General features: G+C 33.8%; 1 protein-coding gene and 1 pseudogene across 3 annotated transcripts in view; one reads left to right on the plus strand and one right to left on the minus strand.

The window, feature by feature from the left end:
• LOC105283053 overlaps positions 1-22,362 on the plus strand; it is a 396,978-nt gene that overhangs the window by 72,727 nt on the left and 301,889 nt on the right. The gene's annotated exons all lie outside the window — the stretch shown is intronic.
• On the minus strand, positions 1,510-3,821 carry LOC113563157 (annotated as a pseudogene).

The raw sequence follows: 22,362 nt of genomic DNA on the forward strand, positions 1-22,362 counted from the left end.
CTTCCCAGAAAATATTTTGTGCGTAAAATCCAGCAACTGACGTAGAAAAACGGCTCATCCCAACAAGCATTTTGCGTTTAAATATGTAGCAATTTATGTACAAAAATGGCACACACTGCACACGCAAAATCGTATTCCAGTGCGTCGTCATAGTGCTAGAAAATGGCTAGCACATTTTGCTTGCAATCTCGTCTCATAAGCACGTGAAATGAGCGCATATTCAGTAAGCGATATGCAAGCGTATTGCTGCATCATGCTGTAAAGCTTGCACGTGAATTGAGAGCCACACGCACATGAATTGAAAGTGACATGCAGGTATAATTAAAGCATACTCTAAAATTGCTATTTAAGTTTCAATATTATATATAAACATATATATACACGGTGTTCCAAAAAGATCAGAACCTCGGAATAACTTGGAGGGATCAAGTTTTCGAAAAATGTTTCAAACGAAAGTTATTCAAATTAATTGATAGAAAAAGGTGATATAATAAAAACATAGGAGTTTCCATTAAAAAAATTAAGTTAACGTTAATTTTACTTTGACGATGCCATCGAAGGTCAAACTAATAACGATAGTAAAAAAACCTTTCCATAAATCCCTAATATTTTTGTCTAAAACATTGTTTTGAAATTCGATCCCTCCAAAGTTATTGCGGATTCTGATCTTCTTGAAACACCTCGTATGTGTTTATTGTATATAAATAATATCACTGTAAAAAAACGAATATATATAAACTATATTGAAGACGATTATATACAATATTATGAAATTAGTTAAATTATTAAATGCTATACATATATATATATATATATATATAGGGTGTACCAGCGGGGTAATTTGAATAGCGGGGCAATTTGGATAGTAAGTATATTTTCCTAAAAAAAATAATGATACACAATGTCAACTAGCACAGAGTGACAATAAGGAGGCCTCCTTCGTATCTGTGCTAGTTGACTTTGTGTATCATTATTGTTTTTTTAGGAAAATACTATCCAAATTGCCCCGCTATTCAAATTACCCCGCTATTCAAATTACCCCGCTGTACCTTATATAATATATAATTTTAGTCTTATGCAATATTTATATATCGTACCATTGTCTATATATCTAATTGTCTTCAACAGTTTTATTATTTTTCACAGTAAGACATTATAGATACAAGCAAATATGTATATACGCTTTAATGCAATATTAAAATTTGTATAGCAATTTAAAACTACATCGTATTATAAATGGAACTATTATGAATAGAAAAGGAATTCCATAAAGAAAAAAGCATAGGTTTTTGTTAAAATAAAATTATGTATTTTAGTTTGGAAAATAAAATCGTGTATTTTTTAAAACATATATAGTTTCTTTAATAGAGAAAAATAAGTAAAATATAGAAAAAATTTGAATTTTATAACTTTAAATAACCTTAAACTAATTTTGAGTAGTTTTCTTGTAATTTGTCTTTTCATGCTGTTCGTGCTGCCAAAATATATTTTTATATTGTCATTAGGAATCTGAGATATAAGGTTTAGAAAAGCGAAATATTATTTGTTTTATGATAGAAACCATGCATGATGGTACGTTATGCTACAATATGACCATTTTAATTTCTTGCGTGTTTGCGCTGCTGGTGTCGGTGTTCAATTTAAACTCAGCCATTGTTAATTTTACATGTACAGAAGCAGCATCTAAAATAGAAATACTGATTTTAAATAATAATCCCCATTTGTTAAATTATAAATTTATTATAGATTTATATAGAATATATTTTGGAATATAAAAAATACATAAATGTTCCAAAAATACGCTCACATATATCTCGAAATTCGACAATAATACAAGTTTGCAATATATAAAAATGTTCCATTGACTTATTAAAAATAAATCAAGTAAAACAGAATTATATTTTATCATATTATTTTACAGATTTGTCGTAGACATACCATATAAAGCATCAATTATTCGTAGATCCGATAACTTTTCCTTTGTTTATTGGTTATTATTATCTTTACCTGTCCATGTGAATGACAATGCTACATTTGTAGTAAAAATCTCTTTAAATGCCAAATATATGATTTCTCTTGCATTGCGTCCTCCAATGGATGCAAGATATTCTACCTAATATAGAAAACATGCAGTAATATAATAAATCAACAATATTGAATCAATTGAATAACTATAATTGAATCAAAACAAAGTTTAAAACGTTTACATAAACAATATTACCATTTCACTATATTGTGCGTCGTTTGACTGATTGAATTCTAATATTGCTTCAACCGTTTGGATGGAATTATTTTTGGTTTTACAGATTTTTTATTCATTAGTTTCCGATGTGAGCATTGATTCACCATTCTGTAAATAGCAAAATTAAAAAAAAGTATTATATACAACACTCAATGATTTTCTGAAATGTCTGACATTTTCTTACATTTGACTTTAAAATCTATTAATATAACAGATGATTCTTATGCCTCGTATAAAAATAACAAAAGAAATAAAAAATTACATTATTGACAATTACATAAAGTAAACTGGGAATTATACTGGAAACGATAAAGAAAAGTATTATAACACGAAAAGTATTAAACACATGTCTATTAAGTTGCAAAATTCGTGAATTAATAGAAATTTGGTTTGTTGGCCTTTATTCGAGTCACTCTTAGAATGTTCACTTAATAAAAAAGGAAACTGCTCAATAAGTTACGACATGTTATACATAGGAAATTAATATATTTACTAAAGTGTAAATAGGAAATTTATAATAAGAAAATATAATAAATTATGAAAATAAGAATAGGATAAAAAGAACTCAAGATTGAAAAACAGCAGTCTTTTTAAAGCGCTCATGAATTCATGAGTTCTTAATACTAAAAAGATAATGTTTGAAATTATAATACAGAAAAGTTAATTTAATATGAAAAAGATAAGTTAGTTTTAAATTGCACAAAATTATTTAAATACCTGAATTCTGTCAGTACGGTTTTTATAGATTCCGTTACTTGCATTTTAATAGCATTCATAATATTAGTATTATCCTGTAGGATAGTTTGATGGCACAAGGTAGCATTAGTATTATTATTATGTTCGTTATTAGAAGTGAGTATATGATCAGTAGATTGTGTATTATAAGTAACATTATGACGAGTCATTGGAGATGATAGCAAAGTCAATAATGATGAACTGTGGGATGACGTTGAAGATGAAGAAGATTGCGGTGAAGATGAATAACATTGTGCATTTACTGAAGACGATTGGGTTGTATTTTGAAAATGTGTTATATTCTAATTATGTGTAAATTCTCCATTGCGATCTGGTGTATAATTATTCATATCGATTGAAGTCAACGGTGCAATATGAGATGCCGATGATTGGGGCAAACATTCACTTGAAGAAAAATGTTTAGTCACTTTTTGACAAGGTATTTCCACATTTTCAGTAGGATAATCTGTATTATTCATTTCATTACGATAGTTTGTATCACGTACTCGTTCAGTATTGACGACTGAACTAGGTAATGGAAAAGATAAAGTCTGAGATTCACATGTTTGAGAATTTGTAAATGATGGATGTCTAAGTGATGAAGAACATAAAGGTTGAGATATCGTACCAAATGAAGATTGACATTCCATAGGTGAAGTTGTCACTGATGTTGGAAATTGATCTTGAAATATCGGCATTGTACAGACAGAAGGTTAAAACATTGACGTTGAAGTTGTGTTAGAAAATGATGACTTTTTTGTTGAAGAGGATTGTGAGGAATTTAATGCAAACTGAGATTCAAATGATTGAAAACCATGTGAGGATGACATAAGTTCTGCTCTATGTAGATGCATGTCTGTAGATTGAACTGGTTGTTTTAGTGAATGAACAGCTGGTGAAAGTGATGATGGAGATGATAATAAGACTGTCGTTGAACATTTATTTGACGATGATGCTAAAGGTATTGTAGATGAATCTATATGTAATGGCAGGTCACTTGATGTTCTAGTTGCGGGCAATGTTATAGATGCAGAACGACATTCAGATGTGCTATTAATGGCATTCCTTGTAGCAACTTCTTCATTTTCATATTGCAATACATTATTGCGAATATCACGGATCGCATCAGTAACAGATGTCGTTTTTTGCTTTTTATGATATTGTTTAGTGGACTCCTCTTCATTGTCAGAAGATGCAGTAATTTCATAACGTGAAGGTTTTTTTATATTGTCTCTCTTAGGACGTTTATTCATAATGATATATCTGCAAAATGAAAATATTTCATTGTTACATAAATTTCGATCAGAATAATTTGGTCATAAAATAATGATAAAACATAATTATATAAGTTAAGAAAAGAGAACGCACAATATTAAGATTCAATAAATATAAGGTATGATATCAATAATGCAATATTTAGATTAGTGCAAAGGGTTTGTCGTATTTCTACAATACAATTGAAAATAAAATTATATATAAAGTGTTGTGCAAAGATATCAATATTTTAAATCAATATTTTTAACATTACATTATTCTAGAAATATTTGCTATAAATCTGCTTCATATAAACATATAATGCGTATTTATTACGAAAATTTATTAGAATATTAAATACAATGCATTTTACAAAGCAGATATACACTATTTGATATTGTGACATCCTGCGATGTCAAATAACCTTAAAAATTTTATTTTTGCTTATTCAACGCATTTATGAATTAATCGCTAGAATTATGGTATAAACTACCAACATATTGTTAATATTATAACTTACCATTGACATTTATCGTCAACTAAAGTACATCATAAGTTGTTACCGATAATGTATAACCATATAAGACAGGTTACCGGCAAACGCGTATTCACTACTTAACCAATTACCGACATTCGATAGGTACTAACTATTATATCGAACATATTACTATTTTATTTTATTAATCATTATTAATGATGCTAATCAATAATTAAGAAGGAAAAAGGAAAAATCCAAAAAACACAAACGAGTAAAACCAATACAATATACTAAATTTATAATCGTAGTTATTACCTAAGTTACATAGTAGCCTTTTATGAACGGGAAGAGATACTTATATATATATAAATATATATATATACAGGGTGGCCCATTTTAATTTATACAGTCGATTTTTTAAAAAACTAAAAAAGATACGAAAAAATGTTTCAGACAGACATGTCACGATTTCGAGGGGGACATAAGATGATACCATTGGTTTGACCTTGAATAGTCGTTTGAAGGTCACGCGAAGATCACCTTCAATTTCTTAAATTGAAACCCCAACTTTTTATTGCAGATTCTTATTCTCCATCGAAAAGTAAGTAACTTTTGTCTGAAACATTTTTCGGAAAAATATTTCAGACAAAAGTTGCATGTTTTCTCGCGTAGAATCCGAATCCGCAATAAAAAATACCATGTCTCGTTAAAAAAACATTTCAGACCGGAAGTTAGAATTTCGATAAACAATGACCCGTCTAGTTGTATCCACATTCTCTGTCGTGTATGGAGATCAACGTTCGAACAGTGTATTGTCGAATATCGACAATGTCAAACGTGATTACGTAAATCGGTATAAATGAGTAACACCAATACAATATACTAAATTTAGAATCATAGCTATTACCTAAGTTACGTAGAAGCCTTTTATGAACGGGAATAGATATTTGTATATGTAAAAGAATGAAAAAAACATAAAAACATGCATAAAAATGAAAATTCACTAAAACGCCATTATAATACGTTTTAATACTGTAATTGTAGTAATTTTTAGATATTTCATAATGTTAGCTGTTAGACATACTATATACATATAAATAATTTAGGGCGTCCTTATAACAATATATTTTATGTACACTGTTACATTAAGGAGATCAATTAAATATAGGAGCAAATTAAAGTTTTTGAATATAATAAAATTTTGTTATAAACAAACAAATTTTATAATAACAATCACATTTATGATATATTTAATTATACGATTATATAGTCATGTGCGAGTATAACAAAAATGCATAGAACATTTGAATGCATTCGTTATGAAAAAACCATAGGTTATTGTTTATAATAATTGAAGGAATAAGGTTAGATGAATGAAAAGTATATAATAATGATCCATGGACCATATCGAAGGACCGTAGAAATTTGGAATTTTAAAATAGTCAAAATTTTTATTTGTTAACTAAGCGATGAAAATCTTAACCGTTGGGAAATAATTTTTTATAATTATATAGCGTTATTGTGGGTAATAAGAGGAACTCAACGGTACCATCAAATTTATGAAAAACTCATTAATTTAGAAATGACCAACAACTCTCGTTGAGCACCATTTTTCGCCAGTCTAATGGTACCTGTGGAAAAATTTTCGTTTTAACATTATTACTTCACGAGATAGTGCAAAAATCGAAACGTCACTATTCAGTAAATAAATATACATTATTTTTTATTACGTTTGGTGTAAAAGATTTTAATAAATTATCAGTAGGAGTTTAGAAGTTATATGGATTTAAACAAATTAAGTTAAAATCAATTAATTAATTAATAATTAACTATGAATAACGAAAAACCAATTGCGAAAAACATATAGATCATTTAATATAAGCATTCGATTATTACATTATTAGTTATTAGCTCGCTGTGGCATTATGGTTCATTATTCATTTGAGAAGAGTAATTATTTAAATATACCATCATTAATATTCATATAACATTTAGTTAATCAGTTACAATATATGAATGATTATTAATCGTAGAATAAAGAACATTATAATAATGCGTTAAATTGTAAACTTAGACATTTAGTTATTTTATATGGACCACATAGCGTTTACAACATTTCGTACGCTTAGTAATGTTTCAGACACTTTAAAGCGATTAAGGGACTTCATACGCTTTGTAACATTAAGTTGCTAATTTGTGAAGTAAGAAACAATTATAATGCATTAAATTGCAATGCTAATAATTATTTTAATATTACTTGTATTGAATTATTAATTCATTATTTTATGTAATGGAAGATATTATAATGACTAGCATTAATATGACAACTAATCAATAGGTTAAGGTATATGAATAATTATTATTAATAAGAAACGTTACAATAGTGCGTTAAAGTATAATACACAAGGTTACTCTAATATTAATTAACTGAATGCATTAAATTATTATCCAGAGGTGCAAGAGACCTTATAAATAATTAATGCATAAGGTTGTAGAAATTTAGGTTAAATTAATAATTTTAATATTTCATTTGTTGGGATTGAATAATACAGTGGACAAGGTGTTAATTGAAGATTATTTCATTAACAGAAAATATCACTTATAATTTAGTATCATTATTGATTGATTCGTACTACTACCATGTAAGGTTACCTTTATAGTTTTTCATATCTTAATAATAATCATGCAATATTCGTATTTTAAATTAGATATATTATCTTTATAGGTTTATTAAAGATTTTTAATATTAAAATAAAAGAAATAAAAAATATTTAATTAACGGGGCGCGAACCAGTATATATTAAACTCAAGGCTTTACTTCCTTACTTGCTATGTGCTCCTGTTACTAATACTTTATATTTCTTCATATTTTTAATAGTAATCATGCAATATTCATGTTTTAAACTAGATATATTGTTTTTATTGGTTTATTAAAGACTTTTAATATTAAAATAAAAGAAAAAAAAAAAATTAACGGGACGCGAACCATGAAATATTAATTCTTAAGGCGGCGATTTACTGCCGCCAGATTAAAGTAATAATCGGTGTCCACTGTCTTAATCAAAAGACATAACAGTCTCTTCGATAAATTTAATCGTTAAATTTTAGATGACTCAAAGTCATACCGGATGTTCCGATTATTTAGTACGGGGAAATTTCTGTTGACCATAAGTCCCAACAGCTCATGCGATAAATTCGTACTGAGAATTTTATGTTGAACATTGGGAGAAAAATAATTTTATCTAACCAAAGCATTGAGCTCATCGTCCCCACCAGACCTTTCAAGGTCTCGATCCCACCATTAATAATTTTAAGAGCGGGGAACCAATCAGCGATCAAGGCATAGCCTCCCTACTATTGTAACTTTGCATTTAATTATAAGGTCCCCACTTTTTGTAACCCCTTCTCGAGCGACAGGGACTCAGTCCTAAAATTTTAGTATAAGACTTGGTGCAGCAGCAAGAGAAGGTCACTTATTATTTGATCATTACTTTCGTCACTTCGCTTTATAGCAATACGTCGCTAATAAATCGTCTACCTAACTTAGTTACTTGTCAGTCATTTATAATTTGCTATTACTTGATTTGCATTATAGCGTTGAGTCGCTACTAAGGCATCAACCTAATTTAGAATTAGTGGAGTTTGTTTAACAATTATTTCTCGCTGCTGCTTGTTAAGTGCTTCCTGGCCTGAGGGTCCAGATTCCTGCGAACACTTGTGAGTAGATTTGTACCAAGTTTGAATTCTTATTGTATACCCACTATTCTTAATTATTGTTTGCCAACTCATACGACTTTATTTTATATTCATACGACATTTGTATTCAATCTCTCTGTAACACAATTATATTATATTTACATTCAGTGACAGTTTACTTATTAATTCATCATTTTGATTTATTCTTTTGTAACTTTTGTACCCTGTTTACCTTAATTACTTATTCATTTATATGATCCTTAAAATATTCTTTAAAAGATTTATACTACCTTTCCTTTTTTTACTTGGCGTTTATCCGCTGATAGTCCGACTTCTTTTAGTTTCATTTTATTTATACTATTTCCAGCTATATTACTACTAGGCGATACCATTTATGACTATACTACTAGCATCAATTTGCTCGTATTATCAGCATAATTCCTTATTATTTCACTTATTATTTTATTTGTTGATCCATTACTACTTACAGTTATATTATTAAGCGTCCATTCCGCTTTTGATACAACCCTTTAATACTTATACTACTTATAGCTATACAATAGACTATACACCTTTAGTTATATTATTAAGCGTCCATTTCGCTTATGATACAACCCTTTAATACTTATACTACTTATAGCTATACAATTGGCTATACACCTTTAGTTATGTTATTAAGCGTCCATTCCGCTTTTGATATAAATTTTAATTATCCTTAGAATATTAGTATTACCTATAATTATACTATTAAGCGTTTACTTCGCTTATGATATAAATCTTTCATTGAGTTGTACTATTTATTCATTTTTTTTTCAACCTATACCAATCGGCGTTTATCCGCCTGCGATATACCTTTGTCATTGACTCATATCACTATTATTTTACGTGTAAGTTATTATATCAAGCGTTTAATTCGCTTGTAGCATGACTTTAATTTAATTCATACTACTTATTTACCTGTACTATTTACCTTTATATTGTTGGGCGTTTAATCCGCTTGCATTACAACTTTTTATTAACTTACTTATACTACTTGAGTCATTCTACTTGAGTTATACTACTTGAGTTATACTATTTAATTATTTGGTTAGTACCAGTTATGTTTATTATTTTCCTCTGTCGTTATTACCTAGATTTAATACATAGTAATAAATAATACTAGCATCATAGAGTCATAGACTATATTTTATTAATCAACAATTTATATTAATTATACATTCATAGTTCGATTCTGAAAGATAACCTCGTCATCATTGTAAGTTGATCCAAACTCTCTCCATTCCCGGGTAAAGTCGGTGTATGCAGATTGACCCTAAATCAAAAGAGAGTATCTGATGTTAATTACCGAGGGCTAGGTTAGCACAGAAACCAGGTTAGCAACGTTCTCACCTCCCCGGACGTGACAGAGGCTTCGGGCTGGTGTATCGACCTTGGTCGGTGTACCGAGGGTATCTCGTGTTTTGCCATCTTGTGTCTGTCGCGCGGTCCGGACCTGGTTTTATGGGGGTCGAGTGTGCCAGAGGGTTCCCGGTACTGTAAACATTCCTCCTTTTGTACGTTCTTTCGATTTTATGCGGGCTATTGAATCTTTCGTTGTCTAACTCTTGTCGCTTTGCAAGAATTTTTACGTGAGAGAACGCGGCAAATGGGTTTGAATAATGTTCCGTGGATAACTGGAGCCGGTACGCTAGCGGTAAACCGTCGCAAAGTGATCGCGCCGTCAGTGCATCAATTTCAGCAGTGGTGTTTGCCGTTAGAGTACCTCGTGCGCGGCGTTCCGCGTCGATAATTGACGATCGAAGGTCCTTGATGCGGCTGATGTAGTCGAGTATATGTTCACCCGGCTTTAGATAAATCGTGCTTAGTTCTCTGCGGTATTGGTCTATGGTTTTTCGAGATCCAAATGCGCCATTCAATAGGTACGCGAGTTGTTACCGATTCGCATATTTCATCCTCGACGGCGCAGATGGCTCGGCCTCGTAATTTAGTGAGGATCAATCGTGTTAGGTTTCTTTCTGAGGATGGCGGAAATATCTCTTTAGCCCGTCGGCAGGCTCGTATGAATTGAGAAAGAGGCATATTGCGTCCATCGAATGGGGGAATCGTCTCGAGGACCTTCCGGAAGGAAACCCGAGGGCCCGCGTCGTACCCAGGATCGCGGTCCCGGTATTGAAGAGGCATTCTCCTCGTAGAACCGATGTCCGTTACCCGAAGGGGGTGGCCTGGAGTGCATGGGACGATTGCGAAGTGTCGTTACTTCACTCCGGAGGTACGCGATTTCCTGCATTATTTCGGCGGTCGTGTCCGCCATCTCTAAATCTACTTCATATTCACTGATTGAATCCATGCGTTTACTGAGTTCTATTTCTTTCGCGCAAAGATTAGTTCGGATGTTCTCTAGATCGCGTTCAGTACTCTCTCTTTCTCTCAAGTACGCTTCTTGTTGTTGTCGCAACGATTCGGATTGTTCGTGTAATTGAGCTTCTTTAGCCTTTAATTGGGCACAATGTTCCTCGATTTCTGCTTCGGTAAGTGGTGGTTTCTGAGATTTTGTTGATTTACCAGCGCGGGTTTCCATCGCGAATGATTCCGATATCCCACCGCTGAAACCAATTTTATGTTACGTCACGCCGGGTCAGTGCCACGAGAGGGCGAGTCTGGCCGTAGACGGAACACGATCGCTATTACGGGTCGCGGAGTCGCGAAACTCTACCCGGGGATACCCGCGATCAAGGTTATTCGCGAGGAAGACGCGTCTACTGGTCGGTCGAGGGTGAGATCCTACCCATGTAATCACCTTGAAAACGAATCACAGTTGGGTCAGGTAGTTCGTAAATGCTCTCACCGGTATCCCGTAGTTGTTCAATGAGTTCGAGATAGTTGTCCGAGCAATTGTCGCAAGTGTAAAACGGGGCGTATGTTGCGAGATTCGTGCGACACAATTCACACGTAGGGACGTGACGGTTAAATCCGACGTACAAGTCGTGTTTCGAAATACGCGTGAAATATTGTCCCTCAGGGTAAGGGATTTCGCTGAAATTATTGAGGCACCTTTCGCAAATTAGGATTCGACTGAAATCAAGCAAATACGCGGTGTATTTAATGCACGAGACAACTGCAGTTCGACGTTGATATTCGACAACTGGGTTCACGAGCTGGGTGGAACCGTTTTGTCATATAATTCCACGGCACATTGCACGATGTTCTCCTATGGTCCCTTTCGCTTATGGATTTCGATAAACAATTCTATTAACAATTCACTAAATTGATTGTGACGATAGGTAATTAACTCTAGCTTTCTCCTTTGAATTAGGTAAACAATTCCATTAACAATTCGTTAAGATGATTGCGACGATAGGTCAATTATGATTCTTCTCACTTTGTAATGATCGGTTAATAATATTCTAATACTAAAATGGAGTAAAAAGAATAACAAAAATTATATTTTGGTATTAAAACGACAAATATATATATAATTCTAGTAGGAATGAAATCATGCTGCGACAGTAATTTTACTTACTAGAATGTTCCTGATTGTTCTCGATCCAGCTCTGCGCACCTTGCTTTCTTGCGCCAGTCTATTGTAATGATTTCGTCGAGGGTCGTCCTCGGGAATGTCTTGGCACAGCGGATATCGTACTTTGTGCGAGATCGGGGTTAACCTCGTCGACCACGTGTCCTCTTCTCCTTTGCTCTTATTTACGTTCCTAATTATACTCAGTCGGTAGGTGCACGCGGAATTACTAATCACTCGCGGTTTTGCGGGTCGCGCTACAGCGGGATTATTATTATTATCGCAACGCGGCTGTATGCTTTCGGACGGTACACGTGTCTGAAAGAGTTCTTCGTATTCAGGATCGATATAGCAAGGTTCGACACCGTAATATGAGGAAATATCGGCGCTTGGTGTTTCGTAAAGAAACTTGGAAAGGTTTTGAAGCAGGCGTCGCGCACGGTGCTTCTTTCCTCCTCGTCTCGTTTTCGGCATCTAGTTCCAGTGTCGGAAATTCTCGATAACTACTTTAATCGCTAGTGCTGTTGATAGGATTGAGGGTATCAGAGGGTGAGCGAGACTGGCGTGCGTGGACCGCACTGGCAGTTCACTCATGTAAGGGATCACGTTTAACAATGTCCACGTGCGAGGACCGCACTGTCGAGATCGTAGAACGTGTCGGAGAAGGAACGTCACTAGAGTTATCCACACTGTGCGTTGGTTCGTTGGGATTGCACTAGTTACGATTACACTTATGGTTTAGTTTACGCGTAGGGATCGGTTGGTTGAAAGGTATGCGCTAATAAGACGCTGAGTTAGCACACAAAAGGTATATTCTAATAATAAAAGGTTTACAATTACAATGTAGAATAACTTCTAGAAATAAACTAAAACTGAATAAGACGATATTGAAATAAACTAAGTTTGAATAGGACGATATAGAAATAAACTAAGTTCAATGAGACGATAAAAATAAACTAAGTTTAGAGTGGCAAGATATAGAATTAGACTAAGTTCGAATTAGAATTAGAAGCAGAGGTTCGAGACTCGGAGGGAACTGACTCGTCCGGAGTCGTAGTTAAGAGTGACGGGAAGTAGTGCTGCACTGAGGTCCCTCGATTCGGCGGCCTGCCGTTTGGTGGTGGGGCGTGAGTTTTCCTCCTTCCCCGGTACGGCCGGTTGGTGGTGGGGCCTTCGGGTCCTCCCCTTCTGCGGATTGGGATGACTGTCGTGGCGATCAGGGTGGGAGTCAGGCCGACAAAATAGCGTATCGGCTGCGATTGCCGATGGCGAGAGACGTCGCGCGTGTGATAAGGCGCATTAAAGTTCTATTTGCGAGGAAAAATGATAGCCGGATTTTCGCGGGACGTCACAATATATATATATATATATATATATATATATATGTTAATCGACTATTTTGACGACAGCAACAAATCAAGTATTTTATTGTATACATAAGAGTACATTGACTCTCTGACGTACACATTACTTACAATTTTATCATATAATGTCACTAATACGTATGCATAACGAATTATGTATAGATCGGCTCGTCGTACAGCGACAGTACAAAACTACGTATAGTACATTATACTAATTGGCATTACAGCGACACCATATTGGCCATATCGTTCCCACCATGGAGGATACAGGAAAGGAGTCCGATCGGAGCACTTTCAGAATAAAGACCATAAAAATTGATAAAATTCCAATGATATTACAAAATTCTGAAATTATTAATTTAATTTTAATTCTTATAACTTCATAAATAAATGCGTATTAAAAATTTATAATATTGTTATGCCTATAACATGCATTATGCATAAATGTTTTCAGGGCAATTTTCTATTTACCATGTAATTTCACCCTTAACATTATTACTTCTTTTGGTCGTTTTTGACCTTTATGAACTTAATTATTTCTCCTAATAATTTGTTTATTAATAATTTCAGTTTAATTATTTAAAAGTTCATAACTTGTACACTAATAATAAGTCATTAAAACCTTTTACACGAAACTTAGTGAAAAATATTATGAATTTGTTTAATGAATAGTGACTTATCGAATTTTACGATATCTCAAAAAGTAGCAATGCTCCATAAACCATTTTTACACAGGTACCATGAGACTGCCGAAAAAAAGTACTCAACGAAAGTTGTTGGTAATTTCCAAAACACTGGTTTTTCCTTACTTTTAATGGCGTAGCATGATCCCTTTTTCCATTATAAAAAATTATACATACTTATTTTTTTTATTTTCCAATGGTTAAGATTTTAGAAAGTTATCAACAAATTAGTAATATTAATAATTTCAAAATTTTAAACACGTACAGGGTATTGATGTTGCCCATAAACAATTATTACATGGATTTCACCCAATAAAATTCATTTCCTTCTATTGTTATAAACATTAACCTTAATAAATTTGCAACAATTGACCCAAAATAACTTCATGAATTTGATTGTACATCAGTTTAGCTATACGAACGCATACTTATTTAAATCGCAACTACAATTGTTATTGCATAATTAATTTGTTTCTAAGCAAAAATTAATATAATTGAAAAATTACAAAAGTTATTAAATATACGTAAATTATGTATTTCGCATAACTGAAATATCATGTTATCATAAAAAAAACTTTATTATTATTATTATACATATGTATGTAATATGTGACAAAAAACCTGACCAAAACATTTTATGGTATTTTATACTTCCTACCATTGTAGGAAGTATAAAATAGTTCATTAACAATAATACATTTTTTAAAAAGAAATATAATAATTACAAAACTAACTATGTTCTTAATAATTATTAAAATTATTACTTTTTATATTGTGTATTTATGTTTCCTTGGTATGATATTATACTAACAGATTTATATTCTCTTTCCTTTATATTGTATTAAATGAAAATGTTAACTTTATAATTCTTATGATAATCATTTTCTGAAGATAACATTATATGGTAACATGTGTGGGTATATTAATATTATATGGTAAGTATTATTGAAAGTTGGTAACTGTGTCGGTAAGTGTTATTACAATTGGTAACCTAGTTCCTACTGGTAAGTTAGAAACATGTGATAACCCAAGGGTCGATAACTTATCCTAAAAAATCGGTAGATGAATAAAAATTAAAATATGAAAAAAATTAATATGTGTGGATGTCGTGAGACTTCACACGCGCGATGAAAATCGATCCGCCGCGATATCGACACGGAAAGTAAACAATCTTTGCACGGCATTATAGTAGAAGCAAAATCCTTTTTGATCGAAAGTGATATCTCGCTTCGTTTCCGAGATATCAGCTTTAAAAGATAATGTTTATTTCCGCACGAGAGAGAGAGAGAGAGAGAGAGAGAGAGAGAGAGAAGGATGGCAAACGTCGTCGCGTGATGAAAGTTGCTCCACCGCGATATCGGTAACGAATATATGCAATCTTTGCAGGGCATTACAATGGAAGTAAAATCCTTTTTGTTCCAATGTGATATCTCGCTTCGTTTCCGAAATATCAGCTTTAAAAGATACTCTTTATTTCCCCGCGAGAGAAAGAGAAGGATGGCAAACGTCGTCGCGTGATGAAAATCGATCCACCGCGATATCATAACCGGAAGTCATTAATCTATGCAGAGAATATTTTCAGAAACTACATCCTTTTTGAACGGGGGCGATATCTATTTCCGTTTCCGAGATATCAACCTTAAAGTGCGATGTATCTTTTCGTGCGAGAGGGAGAAGGACAATAAACGCTGTCGCGTGTTGAAATTCGATCTGCCTTGACATCATAAGCGGAAGTCTTTAATCCACTGTGACGTCCCGCGAAAATCCGGCTATCATTTTTCCTCGCAAATAGAACTTTAATGCGCCTTATCACACGCGCGACGTCTCTCGCCATCGGCAATCGCAGCCGATACGCTATTTTGTCGGCCTGACTCCCACCCTGATCGCCACGACAGTCATCCCAATCCGCAGAAGGGGAGGACCCGAAGGCCCCACCACCAACCGGCCGTACCGGGGAAGGAGGAAAACTCACGCCCCACCACCAAACGGCAGGCCGCCGAATCGAGGGACCTCAGTGCAGCACTACTTCCCGTCACTCTTAACTACGACTCCGGACGAGTCAGTTCCCTCCGAGTCTCGAACCTCTGCTTCTAATTCTAATTCGAACTTAGTCTAATTCTATATCTTGCCACTCTAAACTTAGTTTATTTTTATCGTCTCATTGAACTTAGTTTATTTCTATATCGTCCTATTCAAACTTAGTTTATTTCAATATCGTCTTATTCAGTTTTAGTTTATTTCTAGAAGTTATTCTACATTGTAATTGTAAACCTTTTATTATTAGAATATACCTTTTGTGTGCTAACTCAGCGTCTTATTAGCGCATACCTTTCAACCAACCGATCCCTACGCGTAAACTAAACCATAAGTGTAATCGTAACTAGTGCAATCCCAACGAACCAACGCACAGTGTGGATAACTCTAGTGACGTTCCTTCTCCGACACGTTCTACGATCTCGACAGTGCGGTCCTCGCACGTGGACATTGTTAAACGTGATCCCTTACATGAGTGAACTGCCAGTGCGGTCCACGCACGCCAGTCTCGCTCACCCTCTGATACCCTCAATCCTATCAACAGCACTAGCGATTAAAGTAGTTATCGAGAATTTCCGACACTGGAACTAGATGCCGAAAACGAGACGAGGAGGAAAGAAGCACCGTGCGCGACGCCTGCTTCAAAACCTTTCCAAGTTTCTTTACGAAACACCAAGCGCCGATATTTCCTCATATTACGGTGTCGAACCTTGCTATATCGATCCTGAATACGAAGAACTCTTTCAGACACGTGTACCGTCCGAAAGCATACAGCCGCGTTGCGATAATAATAATAATCCCGCTGTAGCGCGACCCGCAAAACCGCGAGTGATTAGTAATTCCGCGTGCACCTACCGACTGAGTATAATTAGGAACGTAAATAAGAGCAAAGGAGAAGAGGACACGTGGTCGACGAGGTTAACCCCGATCTCGCACAAAGTACGATATCCGCTGTGCCAAGACATTCCCGAGGACGACCCTCGACGAAATCATTACAATAGACTGGCGCAAGAAAGCAAGGTGCGCAGAGCTGGATCGAGAACAATCAGGAACATTCTAGTAAGTAAAATTACTGTCGCAGCATGATTTCATTCCTACTAGAATTATATATATATTTGTCGTTTTAATACCAAAATATAATTTTTGTTATTCTTTTTACTCCATTTTAGTATTAGAATATTATTAACCGATCATTACAAAGTGAGAAGAATCATAATTGACCTATCGTCGCAATCATCTTAACGAATTGTTAATGGAATTGTTTACCTAATTCAAAGGAGAAAGCTAGAGTTAATTACCTATCGTCACAATCAATTTAGTGAATTGTTAATAGAATTGTTTATCGAAATCCATAAGCGAAAGGGACCATAGGAGAACATCGTGCAATGTGCCGTGGAATTATATGACAAAACGGTTCCACCCAGCTCGTGAACCCAGTTGTCGAATATCAACGTCGAACTGCAGTTGTCTCGTGCATTAAATACACCGCGTATTTGCTTGATTTCAGTCGAATCCTAATTTGCGAAAGGTGCCTCAATAATTTCAGCGAAATCCCTTACCCTGAGGGACAATATTTCACGCGTATTTCGAAACACGACTTGTACGTCGGATTTAACCGTCACGTCCCTACGTGTGAATTGTGTCGCACGAATCTCGCAACATACGCCCCGTTTTACACTTGCGACAATTGCTCGGACAACTATCTCGAACTCATTGAACAACTACGGGATACCGGTGAGAGCATTTACGAACTACCTGACCCAACTGTGATTCGTTTTCAAGGTGATTACATGGGTAGGATCTCACCCTCGACCGACCAGTAGACGCGTCTTCCTCGCGAATAACCTTGATCGCGGGTATCCCCGGGTAGAGTTTCGCGACTCCGCGACCCGTAATAGCGATCGTGTTCCGTCTACGGCCAGACTCGCCCTCTCGTGGCACTGACCCGGCGTGACGTAACACTCTAGATGAGAGTACTAATGCTCACGTGGAAAAATCTGTTGCAGCTCCAAAGAAAGTGTTAGAAGAAAGTTTATGGGAAGCTCACGATAGCTCCCCAAAGACTAAGGAAAACGCATTGTCAGAAAAAGAATTATCTTTAGAAGCTTTTCTGAAAGAGCCTAGACTTCAGCGAAATGCTAATATTTTTGCTTATTAGCACTCTAGTCCGTATCAGCAATTACAAAAAACTGTAAATAAATTTTTATCAGCTCCGCCAACTAGTGTGGCAAGCGAACGGTTATTTAGCTCTGCTGGACAAATTTATGCGGATAGGCGCAGTAATTTAGTGGGTGAAAATGTCGAAAAACCTTTATTTTTATGTTATAATATAAAATTGTTCGAGTTTAATTACTAGTTAGTAAGTTATTTATTAATTTCAAGTAAAGACACAACTATAAGTACAAATTTATGTGATCTCAGTAATATAATAACTAAGTAATAACTGTGATTTAATTATAAGTTTAAAGATGCAATATTATAAGGCTTGTTATTTGCATATTGCATTTGCATATTGCATATTATTTTGTATTGTTTCCTGAAAAATATATATTTATATATTTTAATAAGATATTTATAATAAAACCTTATTTTGAAAGTGTGCATATGTGTACATATGAATTTTCAACGACTTTGCAGCACTTCTCCAAAAGTTTCGGTTTCGGTTTCGGTTTCGGCCGAAATTGAAAGGAAACTGAATATTCGTTTTCGGTTTCGGCCGAAACGAAAATGAGTGGTTTCGGTCGGACTCTATAAAATTATTAGTGGAATTTTTCATGAAGGTAAAAGTATAATTGATGGACATTATACAAACGTAGTACGTGCTAAAGGTACCGAATGGCAATTAATAAATGATTCGAAAGTACAAAAGTGCAGTTGGCCTCGAAATGCTAAAAATGCATATATTTTTTGCAGAAACAATATAAATAAAAAATTTTTGCAAAAAGCAATGAGATCCCATTAAAAAAATCTTATAAAGGTGAAAAAAGTACGCCAAGTACATAAAAAATCTCACCTTGTACGCAACAAAAAGTGTAAAATGCTATTTATAAAAATCAAAACTAAATATGAAATCAATAGTTAATTAGCCAAGTACATCGAAGCAATTCAGTTTGAGTATTTTATCCAAATTTTTTCCATGCCTACTCTCTTATCACATGACGACATTGAAGTACTTGGCGTTCCCGAATTGCAGTGGTCATGTATTCTTGTAAATTTGTACTTTTTAAAAAAAAGGTACAAAAAAGCGCCAAGTATACACTCCCGAAGTTTTTTCAAAAAAGAATTCTACACACCCGAAGTTCTTTCAAAAAAGAACTCTACGCGCCCGAAGTTCTTTCAAAAAAGAACTCTACAAAACTAATGATATCAACAAATTGCGCCAACTACAATGGGTATTTATGCAAACCAGAAAATCTATTACTTTTTATTATTACTCTTTGGCCGATATTCATTGTTGATTCTCATTTAAGACCATCTTAAGTACATTCATAAGATATTTGAATTGATAGGAATATATATTTTAATACATATACATGTATAAATATGTCAATACAAATGTGTTTTTTGAAAATACTTGGCGCTGCTAAACCGAATAAAAAATTCTCAACAAATCGAACCAATATGTTAATTGCCTTATTCTCTTTCTTCCTCTCTTGTGAATGTGTGTGTTTGTATTTCGGCGATTGTTTATGTAAGTTAGGTGTTTGTGTGTTTGTGTGTGTGTGTGTGTGTGTGTGTGTGTGTGTGTGTGTGAGAGAGAGAGAGAGAGAGAGAGAGACATTAGAGTTAAGTATAGAATAAGTGTAATTAACTACATTTGTACATTTCGGCAAGTTGTTGTGTAAATTAGAGTCTAAGCAAATTATTGTAATGTTTAGATTATTTAAGTACTAAGAGAATTTTTTATTCGGTTTAGCAGCGCCAAGTATTTTCAAAAAACACATTTGTATTGACATATTTATACATGTATATGTATTAAAATATTTATTCCTACCAATTCAAATATCTTATGAATGTACTTAAGATGGTCTTAAATAAGAATCAACAATGAATATCAGCCAAAGAGTAATAATAAAAAGTAATAGATTTTCTGGTTTGCATAAATACCCATTGTAGTTGGCGCAATTTGTTGATATCATTAGTTTTGTAGAGTTCTTTTTTGAAAGAACTTCGGGCACGTATACTTGGCGCTTTTTTGTACCTTTTTTAAAAAAGGTAATTTTGTTGTGATTTCACACATTTTGTAGTGTGAAGTATTCTTTTTTATACTATATGAGGATTTGCATAACACGAAACATTATCTGTATTTTGTAAACCATGTAAACCCCAAGCAATATTTTGCCGTGATATTTGATTTTGACAATTCTCTTGAAGCAATTACTTTTGACAATGCCCATGGAACATCTTTCACTTTGTGATAGCGTTCTTTTGTAACAATAATTTACAATGAGATTTCAAGGCATAAAACTTAAAATTTAGGCTCGATTGCACCTTTGTGTTTTTATAAAGGGCACATAAAAAAGAGACGAAGAGTGAATTAAGAGTGAATATTCTCAATTATAAGCTTTATAATAAATATTCTAAATATTTTACGATTAAAATTTTTTAATTATATCGATATCTTAACAAATGGCAAAGTTAGCTATTTTTTATTTAACCAAATGTTAATAACTTTTAAAAGTTCAACTATAAACCAAACAACTAGAAACGATTCTGAAAATGATAGCGCAAGCGGATTCGCGATATCTTAACAAATGGCAAAGTTAGCTATTTTTTATTTAAACAAATGTTAATAACTTTTGACAATTCAACTACAAACGAAACAACTAGAAACGATTTTGAAAAGGATAGCGCAAGCGGATTCGCGATATCTTAACAAATGGCAAAGGTAGCTATTTTTCATTTTAACAAATGTTAATTAATACCTTTTGAACAGTTCAACTACAAACAAAACGAAACTACAAACGATTGTCAAAAAGTCAGCGCAATCAGATTCGCGATATCTCAATTCTAATGTAGAGCGTCTACATATGATCGTTATGTGTGAGTCACACGGATATACCAACAGCATCTCCGCCGGTCGGTATAAACGGAGCTGCTGCCATCTCGACGAAAAAGAACGGACTGTACATTTGATGATGATGACGACGACGTTTCTTAAATGAAATTTTCCAATTTCATCCAATTTCAGATTTTGCATCGCCATATCTCCGCTCGTAGGGCACGTACAAGAAAAATAAAAACACTTTTATTATGTAATTCGACTCCAAGCTATCCATTGAGGCTACTTAGAAGTTCATCCGTTCAGCGGTTATTGAGATCTAATAATCTGAGTGTCTGCGAAAGCGTCGCTTCGCGTAAAAGAGTCACGGTGCGGTCTCGCTGCGCGTATACTTGGCGCGAGACACTACCGTGTCTCTTGACAATATCTTGATTTGTATTGTATCTTGTATCTTCATGATTTTCAATAATGACTCGCAAATGATTTTGTGTCTCTTATAGGTAGGACAGGACGTTTTAATGTGATTCGGGCACGCCAAGTACTTCAATGTCGTCATGCGATAAGAGAGTATGCATGGAAAACGTTTGGGTAAAATACTCAAACTGCTTCTAGATACTTGGCTAATTAATTATTGATTTCATATTTAGTTTTGAGTTTTGACAGTTGGGAGTTTTATGTACTTGGCGTATATATTTTTTCTTTTTTTAAAAAGGTTTTTTAGGGATCTCACTCTTTTTTGTAAATTTTAAAAATTTGACTATATTTTAGTTTTACATTCTATTGAACATATAATTAGTATTACATAATTTCTTTTTATATGTTTTACTAGCATCCCCCGTCACGCGGGCTTCGCCCGCCATATTATGTGTAGAATTAAATAAAAACACATTTTACCCTTTCTCACCCGTTAGGGGTGGAATTTCGGAAAACCCACCCTTAGTGAGCACCTACGTGATAGTAGGAATATACCCTTAAAATTTCAAGTCGATAGGTGCAGTGGTTCGGGCTACACGTTGATGAGTCAGTGAGTGGTATTTGGCTTATATATAGATAGATTATTATTATTAAGATTATCAATTATTTTACATGCTAACATCGTTCCGATGCAATTTGTAATAAGTTTTATTAAGAATAATCTTTTGATTTTTATATAATGTAAATTATTTTTATATATTTTATACTTTTTTCTGTTTTTCTAACAAAATTTCTCTATGTGATTTACAATATTTTTTATTATAACTTTAATAATATAACTTTACTTTCACATAAATTATTTTTACGAGTTTTATAATTTTATGCAATGAATGTGGTAGCGCTCGACGTTATGCAGTGAAATTCGTGGTATTGGTGCAGTCAATTC

Source organism: Ooceraea biroi, chromosome 12 (assembly GCF_003672135.1).
Source record: "Ooceraea biroi isolate clonal line C1 chromosome 12, Obir_v5.4, whole genome shotgun sequence".
Taxonomy (NCBI): domain Eukaryota; kingdom Metazoa; phylum Arthropoda; class Insecta; order Hymenoptera; family Formicidae; genus Ooceraea; species Ooceraea biroi.